This window comes from Astyanax mexicanus, chromosome 4, assembly GCF_023375975.1.
Source record: "Astyanax mexicanus isolate ESR-SI-001 chromosome 4, AstMex3_surface, whole genome shotgun sequence".
NCBI classification, from domain to species: domain Eukaryota; kingdom Metazoa; phylum Chordata; class Actinopteri; order Characiformes; family Acestrorhamphidae; genus Astyanax; species Astyanax mexicanus.
The window spans coordinates 6,224,630-6,238,561 of NC_064411.1; the positions used below are offsets into that span (position 1 = coordinate 6,224,630).

General features: G+C 35.5%; 2 protein-coding genes and 1 long non-coding RNA gene across 3 annotated transcripts in view; 1 reads left to right on the forward strand and 2 right to left on the reverse strand.

Annotated features, from left to right (window-relative positions):
* The window catches only part of LOC125801167 (zinc finger protein 484-like), a 634,928-nt gene that overhangs the window by 314,397 nt on the left and 306,599 nt on the right, over positions 1-13,932 (forward strand). The window lies entirely within an intron of this gene.
* The window catches only part of LOC111188977 (NACHT, LRR and PYD domains-containing protein 12), a 900,554-nt gene that overhangs the window by 107,434 nt on the left and 779,188 nt on the right, over positions 1-13,932 (reverse strand). The window lies entirely within an intron of this gene.
* On the reverse strand, positions 3,326-9,332 carry LOC125801610 (uncharacterized). The gene is made up of 3 exons (XR_007438816.1): positions 9,203-9,332; positions 5,652-5,784; positions 3,326-3,623 (listed from the first exon to the last, which is right to left on the reverse strand). It is a non-coding gene; the product is annotated as an uncharacterized LOC125801610 (long non-coding RNA).

Genomic DNA, 13,932 nt, shown 5'->3' on the forward strand with positions numbered 1-13,932 from the left:
AGCAGAGATGTAGTAATGATTCAGGACGCTGTGACACATTACAAATACGTGCTTTCATGCTGAAATACTTTATATTATGCTCTTTAACAAAGACAGACATGTGGTAAGGCATATTAGTGAGTGCATAAATTAATTATATATATAAATTAATTATATAATTTCTATTATTATTAGAAAAATAACAAACGAAAATTAACCCAAAATGTTGACATAATCTAACGAATTTCAAAACATAAAAACGAAAAACGTTAAAATGGTATTAATACAACAGTTTAACACCTGGATCAAACAGTTATAAGGATTTATATTTATGCTTAGTACACAGACTAAGCTTAATAGAGCAGACACAGGCATTCTGCTGTCCAGAATTTTAACAGATGCTTATTCTTACTCAATAGCTGGAGAACTGGACATAACTTTATTTATGTCATTTATGTCACATTTCACTTTGCTATTATGTAACTGAAAGTCACTTTTAATTTTTTTTTTTTCATATCTAAAAAAATAAAGCATCACCCTGTCATCTGGTGCTGCATGTCAAGTATATAAACCTTAAAAAACATTTGAAATACACAGCAATATAAAGCTATATGTTAGCGTTCATTTCTTATCCCCAGGGCAAATTTATTTTAAAAATGTATATATTAATTAATTGACTAAAATCTCTCCTGCGCTTTAAAATGCTGCAGTCACGCAGAACGAGCTTGAAAGCTTGCATGGCACTGCGATTAAAAAATAAATAAATAAAGTCCTATAAAGTGTAGCCAAATGTATGGTATTTAATTCGAATATTTACTCATATTCAATCAAGAGAAATCAGGCAAAATGCGCCGCTCTCTCTCTCGCATCGCCGAGCTGAATTCAGCGCGAGGCTTCAAATAATATAACAACTCAGTTTAGTTAAATTAATTAAGATGAGTGAGGACCTGTAAAGTTAATCAAATATTGTCAAATATAAAGGATAGGTTGAGGTTTTGGTGAGCTGTTTCAATTATTTGAAACCGAAACTAACTGAAACTGATATTATTCTGCGCACTATTAGAAAGGCTTTGATTTTGTTTTAAATGAATTTTTTATTTTATATTAATTATTTTTTAATTCATTTTAAATATTTTTATTATTTTTATTGATCAAAATTTTTTTTCATAAGATATATATATATTTTTTTGATGTATTAATTTTTATGATCTTTTTAAAGTTTTTTATTTTCCCTTTTTTATCTTTATATTTTTTCCGTCTATAGTAAATGTCAGTTTTTATTTCTAATTTTTCTAATTTTATTTATAATATTTTTAATCCCTTTTAAACTGTAAATGTTCAGCGGCACAGTAAATGAGGGTCCTCCTCCAGTGTAAATAACCGATTGCTTGATTAATATTCAATGTTGCAAACCCAGTTTTTACATAAACAATAAACAGAATAAAGAATAAAATAACATTGCTGATGTATCTTCAACAGCACATCGCATCCTATTCACTTCAATGGAGAGAGCCACTGCATACCGGCTGGGTTGGGTTGCGTTGCGTTGAACGCAACCCCGCATTCTTATTCAAATGAATCAAGCCGCCGCGCTGCTTTCAGCCAATCAGGGACTTCACACACACACACACACACACATTCGAGCCTTACACACACAAACGGCAAAATATGGATTTATATAGAGCACAGTAAAGTTCATTTAATCATTAAAAGTTTAAAATTGACTACACCTGTAGCCTTATTTGGATTCAAGATACGCCCACACGGTGAGACGAGAGATCTGGTGTTCTGTCGACTTGTGCTACCCTGACAAACCGCACTGTAAAAAAAAAAACCGTAAAAAAACGGTCAAATTACTGGCAGCAGCGGCTGCCAAACAAAAACCCTAAAATTAAAGTAAAATACTTTATTTCATATTAAGTGCAAAACCAATAAATTTACATCCATTTTCATTAAAGTGTTTACATAAATACACCGTTATTTTACAGTTTTTTAAAGCATATTTACGAGTAAATTCCTTCAATATAGTGATATCGATCAATGATGTGCAGGTAAAAACTGTTATTTTACAGTTTTTTAAAGCATATTTACGAGTAAATTCCTTCAATATAGTGATATTGATCAATGTTGTGCAGGTAAAAACTGTTATTTTACAGTTTTTTAAAGCATATTTTCGAGTAAATTCCTTCAATATAGTGATATTGATCAATGTTGTGCAGTGACAAACTGTTATTTTACAGTTTTTTAAAGCATATTTACGAGTAAATTCCTTCAATATAGTGATATCGATCAATGTTGTGCAGTGAAAAACTGTTATTTTACAGTTTTTTTAAGCATATTTACGAGTAAATTCCTTCAATATAGTGATATCGATCAACGTCGTGCAGGGAAAAACTGTTATTTTACAGTTTTTTAAAGCATATTTACGAGTAAATTCCTTCAATATAGTGATATTGATCAACGTCGTGCAGGGAAAAACTGTTATTTTACAGTTTTTTAAAGCATATTTACGATTACATTCCTTAAATATAAGAGATATTCCTCAATGTTCTGCAGGGAAAAACTTATTTTACAGTTTGTTAATAATAACACTTATACAACAATTAAATAATTTGGACATTATAGCCATCAAGGACCTGCAGAGACAAAAAAATATTTTACAGTTTTTTTTCTGAATTAATAAGATGTATATTATCATTTTTTTTTATATAAATATTTTCTAGAAAGTCAAGACTTGCTAATGCATTTAGGGTTCTTCAGAGAAACACATTTTTGGGAAGAGATTTTTGGCCTTCACTGTAAAGCAAGAAAAACCTGACTTTTGCTAAATTAAGCAATTTACTTTTTTATTATAACCTCAGGGGCCCAGCAAAAACTGTTGTACCTTACACCTCACTCTGTGATACATGGAACACAAAACAAATAAGTTACTGTATAAAATCTTCACACACAAATCACACTAAAAGATCGCAAAGGTTGACATTCTGCATTTTTAAAAGGTGAAAGTGTTACTCATGCCACATAGTCAATACACATAATCAGACTGTCATTTGTGGATATGGATTCAGGGGATTACATCAAACATGAACTAAATGTCTTGTTTCTGCCTCATCTCATTGCATCATACAAGGTGTTTTCTTGTTTAGGTGCCAAGTCCACACCAATGCTGTACTGCCACAAACATCTCATAACATACAACTTGCATGTCAGAATAGATGCTGATGATAGAGTGATTACTGTATCCTTGCTTTAACTGTCCCAAATCAGAGCTCCCCTTATTGTCCAGGCTTCAATTGTCATACATAGATAGATCGATAGATCGATCGATCGATAGATAGATAGATAGATAGATAGATAGATAGATAGATAGATAGATACTTTATTGGTCCCCGGGGGGAAATTCTTGAAGTCTTTGTTCTGAAGATGAAAGCCAACCTAGATCCAATATAATTTTCTTCCAATGTATGCACTGAAGTGTGCTGTCCTGTCCAGGGAAGTGATCCTCCATGGTACATTCCAGGCTTTTAGTCTTAAGTCTTTCTTGGTCATCACTCACTCACTTTCAGGATATGTAGTCATCCATTAGAAGGATTCATCCACAGGAATTGCTAGTTTGTTGCAGGGATCCTTCAGGACACTGGAGCCTAAGGGGTAAAGTGGCATTTATTCTCATGGTTAGTTCGGTTTAGATTAAAGCAATGAAACACATGGGGTTATGTAGCTTACATTATTACCACTACCTTATAAAACTGATACCAAAAAAAAGTGCAAAGTTGTAATTAAATCAAAAGGTAGCAACATTGGCTACATTGAAAACTCTAAAGTAATTTTACATTGTATAATAATTAGTTGTGCTCTACATAATTTCATATATGTTCCTTTAATATTATCCACAATGTAGAAAATAATAAAAGAGAAACAAATGACATGAAGTAGAAGAATATGTCCAATTTTTTGACTGGTACGGTAAGACCCACTACATGTCCACTTGATCCAATTCCTACAGACCTACTGCAAACCGTTGCACCTACTATCATCCCTGCTATCACACACACAATCAATGCCTCCATAACTACTGGTGTATTTCCAACTGCTTTTAAACAAGCCCAAGTCACACCACTGCTTAAAAAACCTTCTCTCAACCACGCCCAGGTTGATAGCTACCGACCGGTCTTGCTACCCTTCCTTTCTAAAGCTATAGAAAGAGCAGTCTTCAATCAGGTCTCTGGTTTCCTCTCCCAGAATGACCTCCTGGACCAAAACCAATCAGGTTTTAAAAGAGGACACTCCACTGAAACGGCCCTTTTGTCTGTGACTGAAGCGTTAAAAACTGCCAGAGCCGCAGGACAGTCCTCAGTGCTCATTCTGCTGGACCTCTCGGCTGCCTTTGACACAGTCAATCATGACTTTCTCCTATCTATTCTCTCAAACATGGGTATCTCAGACAATGCGCTATTATGGTTCAGATCGTACCTCACTGGGCGCTCGTTCAAGGTGTCGTGGTGTGGACAGCTCTCCTCAGCCCACTCGCTATCCACTGGGGTTCCCCAGGGCTCGGTACTGGGACCCCTTCTCTTTTCTATTTACACCACCTCAGGTGAGGTCAGGTGATCCGTTCTCATGGCTTTTCCAACCATTGCTTTGCTGATGACACCCAGCTCTATCTGTCATTCCCACCTGAAGACCCATCAATCTCTGTGCGGATATCACAATGCCTCTCGGACATATCCTCATGGATGAAGGAACACCACCTTCAACTAAACCTTTCCAAGTCTGAACTTCTGGTTATACCAGCTAATCAGTCTATTCAACACAACTTCACCATAACCATTGACTCGGTCACAATCGCCCCGACAAAGGTTGCCAGGAACCTGGGGGTTATGGTTGATGACCAACTCTGCTTTAAGCACCATGTTGCCTCGGTCGCTCGGTCCTGTCGCTTTGCGCTTTACAACATCAGACAGATTCGACCGTTTCTAACACAACAAGCCACCCAACTCTTGGTACAAGCAGTGGTAATCTCACATCTCGACTACTGCAATGCCATTCTTACGGGCCTCTCGGCCTGTGTAGTAAAACCACTACAGAGGATTCAGAATGCAGCAGCACATCTGATCTTCAACCAGCCAAAACTTTATTAAGGCCCAGTCACAGTATTAAATTGGGTTGAGGTCTGAACCAAAGCAACAGCTTAATTTTTTGTTTTCAGTCAATCTGTTGTAGATTTTCTAGTGTCCTTGGGATCATTGTCCTTTTACATGATCCAGTTTCAGCCAAGCTTTAGCTGTCAGACAGTTGGCCTCACTTGACTCCAGAATACTTTGGTATTCAGAGGAGTTCTCGGTTGACTCAATGACTAAAAGGTGTCCAGGTCAAGCAGGTGTCTTAATCTAAGCAGTAGTTTAAGGGTGTACTTATTTATGCAACCACATTACTGTATTTTAGTAATTTACTTTTATTTATTTCAGTTTGTTTTGGACAAAAGTGAAAAAATAATAAATAAATAAATAAATAAATAAACTATTTTAATCCCCATGACAAAACATCTATTGGTGTACCATACATAAAACAGCAGGTACAACACTGTCTGGACATGCATAAATGGAAAGAGAATCAACATCGTTTCTATTTACAAAAAATAAAATGTTTAAGAAATAAGAAATCATACTTACTCAGTCACTCAAATGACCCAGTCCTGGAAGCAAGATTTTGCTCCCCATCATCAGTGTCGGGGACAGATGCCTAAAGTTGTCCACAGCTTATCTGAGAATGTTCAGCCAGATATTGTGGTGGGAATCCTATAAACTAAGAGAAACTCCAAGTTATCAATTTGCTTTTGCTCAGATTAACATTTTATTACATTTCAAATCAAAAGTCATAGAGAGATAACTGGCACTATAACGGTTAAAGTTAAACAAAAATGGAAAGGCGTGGCAACTGCACACAAATGTAATTATGGTTAATTCAGGATTTAATCCCAGAGGGCAGTTGAAGTGATAGGTGAGTACAAGAGTACAAGATGGATTATCTGGCCTTAACTGTGTAGTACATGTGACAGTTTTCTCTGTTACTCAAGTTATTCCAGAAGCTAGCTTACCTTATAGGTAGTTGCTACTCATAAGTTATTTTAGCATTATACTGATAATTAATTATTAATATTATTTTATTAGGAAATCTTATTTGACTTGACAATGACTTTGCTCGTAGACTTTTATTACAAAGCTAACCATCTGATAACCATCTTTCCAGAGCAGGTTGTGGCTGCTGTGGGGCAGTGTGAAAAGCGGTGCGTTTCTACGCCCCTAACCACGCCTCTGCCGCGGTACAGCTTGCTGCAAACAAAATTTCAACTTGGTTGAACTTTGACAGTGTGGTAAGCAGTAGCCCGGCAGAAAACGAGTGACGTGAACTCATGAGACCAAGGAGAAATTGTAGTCCAAACAACAAAAAACAAGGTCGATACCCTAGGCTGTACAACGTTTCCCTATGGTCATACAGAGATAATAGGAGGGAGACCAGTATCAAAGCTTGTTTTCTGACATTGAGACAGACACACAAAAACACTGATCGCAGATGTTACGTGATTTCGAACCGCCTGCCTATTGCCAGCAGGCGAAGCTCTGTGTCAGCAGCAGCACAATTGGCCAGTGCAATGTAAAAACGCCCTCTTAAGCTTCATGGCTGTTTTTGCCAATTTCCGCCTGAATTTTACACACAAAACTGAAGGCCTTATACTCAAACAGAATATGAAGCAGAGGCAGTTTCATGAATTATTGTTATTCAAAAGCCTTTGAACTTTTATTAGAAAGACTTAAAGATATTGAAATGGATTCCCAGTGGTCAGAATATGATAAAAACATTTAAAAAATCCTAGGCGCTTTTCAAATTTTATTTTTTAAATTCATGTTTTAGAGCCTATAAATTGGACAGTTCTTACCCATGAAGACTTTTGACTATTTAAACTTGTGGTCTTCTTTCACCCTTTAAAATTTGGAATTAAAATATATTATAGATTAAAAGATATTCCACCTAGAATAAACCCTGAACTTTCACCAACAAAAAGCATGTTTTGATTTTAAACCCTATATATAATGTGAGTGAATACATTTCCTGCAATAAATTGTGTTTATATACTGTATATAATAAATATCAGCGCTCTCTACCGCCCTCTGCCGATCTGAGTGGGCGGAACAACGCTCAGGAGCATATTATCTTCTTTTCCCACCTGTATTCCTGCGTATTCTGCTTGGATACAGGAAATCTCAGGCTCTGATTGGCCGAGAGACCTGAAAACGGGTGCGTTTTGAAGAAGAGACACGGAAGTATTTTGTGATCGCGGTGAGCTGGATTATACGAATTAATTATCTTATACATTAAAATTACACCTGCCTGGAGTTCCTGAGAGCTTCTTACACTAAAGGGAAGACTAAGAGCATGGATTACCGTACCAGCGCGAGTTTGGTGTGAAATGAACTGGAGGGCTGGTCTTATTGTTTTGGCTGTGTGTGAGTGGGTGGGGAGGGGGGAGCCTCACAGCGGGAGATTTAAACCCTGTCCTGTATTTCTATCAGTTAATTATAAGGTATACTTTTACCTGTAACTCATTTTACAGCAAAAATGAAAACATCTCTGTAATCCTGAGAGTCTCCTGGTTCTAATGATATATAGTTCTGCCCCCACTGGCGAAATATGTGGTTATGAAAAATATTAATATTCATAAAGAGCTACGGCTTTACATAAACTATACAGACAAAACTGAAATTACGAAGAATGTTTACACCAGAATATGTAATATTATAACAGATATAAACATAAAATGACTGGAATGAGTGAAAAGATGAGATTCTACGCTTTCAAATGGTATCTGGACTGTCTACAGAGATAAACGCTAACAAACTTTTACTAATCGAACTATGGACAATTTCTGGCCCGCCGGCGGGCCAGGGCGTTAAGAGGTTTTAAATCCCTCTGGGCCTGGAGCTCCGCTGAAACCTATTTACTCCCATTCAAAAAAAATATATATATTTTATATCTTAACGGCTTTTAATAACACTATATTTCTGTGATTATACTGCTATATACTGCTATTTCACTTTTCTTTTTGCTTCTTCGTAATTTTTTAAAATAAATATAAAAAATGCTTATTATTGTTGTCCGTATGTTTTTTTTAAAGCAAAACTATTCAAATGTACTTGCATTTAAATAACAGGTAAGCTACTCTGGGAACTCATTCCTGTGTATATACAAAGGATTATAAAGCTTATTAAAACGTTCTGTTGTTATTATTATACACTTTGCATAATACTTTATACAAAAATCAGCCATAACATTAAAAAAACTCCTTGTTTCTGCTTTCCTTGTAGCTGGTTTTAATATTGGTTTCTAAAGCTTAAAGCTTGCCTAACCATTACCCTCACAACACTGATCCTATTCACTAGTGTGGCTTTTCACTCATTTATTGTTTCCTCATTAATCCACCAGATTGCCTTAGCATTTCCTCTACCACTGTATAAACTCTATATAACTATAAACTGTATAGAAAGACAATAAAAAATTGTGTGTGTGTGTGTGTGTGTGTATGTATATATATATATATATATATACATACACACACACACACCACAACACGCACACATATATGTGTGTGTGTGTGTGTGTGTGTGTGTGTGTGTCTATATATATATATATATATATATATATATATATATATATATATATACACGCACGATGGATGGTGCTTCTTTATTTAGATTAGTAGGTTCTGTGGTTGGATAGCTAGTGTCAGTGGAGCCGGCTAATAGCTAACTGGCGATGCTAACGTTTTTTACGAGCTAAGTGAATCGCTGATAACAGAAAGATTCGGTTACTGTGCTAAGCCCCGGTGTTTATTGTGATAAATGTAGCTAGGTTATGATGTCTGTATGTTACTCTGCTCTTCAGTTATTAATGTCAGAACACGGCAAGCATTCATAGTAAGCATGCTAAAATGCCAGTGGTCTTTACAATCTAACTTACAAACGTCTTGCTAAAATACAAAAATAGGGGTAAAGTTAGCTACTTACTTTAAGCAGAAGACAATTTTATGGTCCCTCCACATTCTAATCTCATCAGCCCTCAGCTTCACCAGTATTAAAATATGATGAAAATGACATTTGATAGGATATTTTACACGCTTCACGTAATTAACGATGTGAAAAAGTGTAGTTATAAGTGAATTTCTTACCTGATTACGGTACTTGCTAGGCAAACAGATCCCATCTTCCTCTGTCCTTTTCAGAATGTTATTCTCCGCTGACACAAAATAGCAGACTTGAGATCGTCGCCATATAAGAATCATGTACACACACAGGGACTGGGGGTCTTAAGCAAAATAGCATGGGGCACAGTTAGTACATGCAGCAAACAGCAGCTCTCTCGCCATCCCCTTATATATATAAGAATTTAAAAAAGCGATATAAAAGGTTGAACTTCAAAATAGTAACCGGAACTCAAAATCACACAAAACATGAACATACCTGCAGAGAATAGCACGCGGCACAGTTAGCACATGCAGCAGCTTTCTCGTCTTCCCCTTCATTCACATAGTGGGAAAAACTTTTGAACTAAACTTCTCTAAAGTCACCAAACCTCAGTTTACAAGCGTTTATATGAGCACATACCTGTCACGCACAGTCCTAAGTACTTGCTTTATAGTAGAGGTTTACACTCATTTTGTTTTATAGCTTTATTAAAACTATGGGATTAGAGCCACAGAAACACGTCTTACCGGCGTAAGCAAATACTACGCTTCTGATAAAAACACCGCGAAACCCGAGTGAGCTGCTGCAGGTGTAGCGCTAATTAGGGCCCCAGCTACAACAAGGTAAGAGGAACCAAAATTAACTACGAATAAACAAACATACAACATATAAATCCTATTTTTTATCGCAATCTAGCTTCAAATTAATGACAGTTTAACCTAAAAGGTTTTCGTGGAGTTCACATAAAATATATTTAAATTAAATATATCAGTTACAACAGCACAACTCAAATTCACTCCAAATAAAAACCTGACAGCAGCGCAGCTCTCTGTTTTCAAACTCGCCCAGTAAAACAGAGAGAGGCGCGAACTGTTGTCATTGGCCAATTTTCTGAATGACAGTGAGATCAACCAATTATGCTTAGAGCTATGGCCACACGACAACCAACAGTAATTGCTTCAAATTAACGTAACTTAGCAACCGCAAAATGTTTTCGTTTTGTTTTTAGAAAAAAATGCCTTTTATTGCCTGTTAAATTTAGTTAGTCAAATGATATAATAAAATATATAATGTATGTTAACGTTCTTTTATTACTACCTATACAATTAAATACATTATGTGTATATGTGTGTGTGTAAACATAAACACACACATTTACATATTTAAACATGTATTCGTACATTCATATTTAGCCTCAGTTCCTTTATGTCAATAAATGCACAGAACAATATAGGCATTTTAAAGTGGTTAAAAACATAAGCATGCATAAAAGTTAGTGCCATTATCTGCACAAGAACCTAAAGGGTTTACATAATAAACATAAATCCACTAGTACAAAATGAAAACCATGCATATGTACCTATGTAACATTACATTTAATTTTAGAATACATTTTATTTATCCACCATTACAAATTAGGTTTTTAAACAAAATTTACAAAGATTCAGCTATTTGCAATAAACCAATTAAGCATGAAATAATAAAAAGGTCAACACAACTCATATATACAGTGATTTCTATAAATTGAACACTTTTAATGCATTTTTAAATCATATAACCCTTTCATGACTGCAAGTGCTTTCTTCAATTGCAACCAATAATTTTCTATGGAAGATCCACTGTGACAGCCACTCCAAAATCTTCCAGAACTTGCTATGAAACCAAGCCTTGATAGACTTTGAGTTATGTTTAGATCATTGTCCTATTGGAAGGCTTAATGTTATCTAAGCTTCAGTTTCCTCACAAAAGGCATGATGTTTTTTCCTAGGATTTCCTCATACTTGATTGAACTCATCTGCTCCCAACACACAGCAGGTTTACAGTGCCAGAAGAAAGCAGCATCCAGCCCCAAAGCATCATGGAACCACCACTATGCCTTACTGTAGACAGGGTGTTTTTTTCAGCATATGCTTCATTCTTCCATCTCCAAACATACAACTGATCCATAACCCTAACCCTAATCCTAAAATGTACCAGTTTAATCAGTAGAGGTTTAGCCATGGAGTTCAGGCAAGGAGACCATCAGCAATTAGTACCCACCCTACTGTACAAACTAAAATCATATGTCTGTTGTCACCAAATGATGATTCAGGTCTTTCACAGTCACTTAAGGTTTGTTCAGTACCTGTCTCCTCTTTGTCCCACATTCAGACGGTGTAGCCAGTGTTATTTTTTTTTTTAACTGTGCTTCCAAAATTCATTTCCAACATTCTGAAACATTCAGTGGCATTTCTATCCTTTTTGTATTCTTTAACTTACTTGTGAATGGCTAAAATTTGACAACTTATTTGCTACATGCAGTCAAAACACCCAACCAGTCCAGGTGTTTAATGAGCTAAAACTTTTGATTATTTGCATCAGGTGTTCTTGAGACAACACCTGATTTACAAATGAAGGATTCAGGTTGCTGAATAAATGTGATTCAGCCATAGTTATTAAAAATAATTGAATTTGGAAACACCACTTGTTCTATTAGCTGTTGAGCTATTTAATTTTTTCTTGGTGAATTGGTTTTGTTGCAGACAGCTGGAGGTTTATACAGTACATGTTGCTAATAAACCTAATTTGCAAAAGGGGTTGAATCATTTTGACCTCAAATGTACATGGCATTTGACATAAGCTCTTATTAACTTAAAAAAGTGTTTGGTTAATCGCCCAGTCCATCCAAAGCTAGTGTCAGTAGACACAAATCACAAAAGGCCACAGATACAGAAATATGCCTCACAGTTAAAAAAGCAATACACAATTGTATGTAGGCTTATATGAAAAGCTAGAACATCATAATGTTGACATTACAGTTCATTTGGCTCACAGAATGCCCCATATATTTTGCCAAATTCCAGACCTTACATGTCATACAAATGTGTTTGTAAAATGAATGTGAAGAAGAGGTTTGTGGGGGATCTAAAAATGTTTCTTAATATTTCCATTAACCACTGTATGTAGAGCAGTATGTAGTTCACTTTATGTAATTAAAACATCCGAAATATCTTTTTAATTTTTCACCTATTAACTTAAAGTATTTTTACCTTTTTATTTGATTATCTAAACATATTTACATATACAATTTGAATAACCTGAAAATCTCTGGTAATATTTCCCTGTTTTTTTATTATTATTATTATTATTATTATTATTATTATTATTATTATTATTATTATTATTATTCTTTACCAGTAGGAATCTGCTACTCTTTTTCCCTCTAACTCTTTTCACAGTTTTTTTTTTTTTTTAATTATTATTTTTTGGACCAATAAGAATCTACCACTGTATTCCCGCTAACTTTTATTTATATATTTATTTACTTATTTAATTATTTTTTGACCAATAAGAATCTACCACTGTTTTCCCGCTAACATTTATTTATTTATTTATTTATTTTTATTTTTTTTTGTCCAATAGGAATCTGCCACTGTTTTCCCGCTAACCCTTGTCACTGTTTTTTTTTTCACCAGTAAGAATCTGCTACTGTTTTTTTCGCTAACCCTCTCTACCACAAGAGCTGTAACGCACACATCGCCGGATCTGCAGAGAGATAGGGTTCTCTCTGACACCTTTGAGATTTCAAAGTTTTTCACCGTTATTGAGTACTTCACCAAGTGGAGAAAAAGGTGAGGGGAAAAAAATTATCTACTGCTTTTATTAATTGACGAATTAACCAAGATAACATCAGCTCGTTAGCTAGATTGGCGCCAGGTATCTAGCTAGCTAAATGTGGTAAGCTAGGTTAGCTGGGTTATATAACTAGCTAGCTAACTAGGTTACCTAGCTGACAGACGTTACACACAGTCCCATTCCTCTGAATACGTTTTGCTTTAGAAGAGCAGTAGTTAACGTTATGATTGTACACATGTAGTCACAGCTTAAGCCTGTTTGCTATATTGCTATATGAGCCTGTAGAACTATTTACTCTAAGAGTACAGGGTTTTTTTCTAGTATGTGCCGCATGTGTTTGGTAGATCCACAGGTATACAGTGGATTGTAATGGCGCATGAAATTAAAAAGTTTACATGCCGCTCATGTGGAATATGCTTCACAACTATTAAAAGCTATGTTGACCACCAGATTCTGCATAGACATGAGGCAAATTGTTATTTTCCATGTTGCTTTTCGCACTGCACACAAAAATTCACAAAGTACACTTCCTTTAAAGCCCATGTCTATCGCTCCCACAAAAGACATGTTTCACATTTTGATGACACACAAAGGTCATTTGTATGTGATGATGTTAATTGTAAGACAAAATGCACAGATCTGAAAGATCTTCTCGCACACCTCAAGGTACATTTAAGAAAACATGACTTAGTACGTTGCCCATTTGGCAATTGTACAAAAACGTTTAAAGTTAAGTCATCATTTACAGCTCATGTTTCTAGAATGCATAAACATGAAACTAATGTAAATACTAGAGTCACATATTCTGAGCCACCTGTGTCCACTCAGATTGAGCCCAGTGACACTGAGAATAGAGTGGACCAAAGTGAAAATCTGTCTCAGGGTGCCGAAGATGTTGATATTAGGTCTTTGTATGTGAGAAATCTGTGCCTGTTTTATATGCAAATGCAGGCAAAGTATCATGTTCCTTCGTCAACTCTTCAAATGATTGTTGAAGAGATAAATGGTTTGAATGACATTTGTCATCAATACACAAAAGACAAGATTAAAGAGACACTGAGACTTAAAGCTAACATGTCAGACACTGAGATTGATGCAG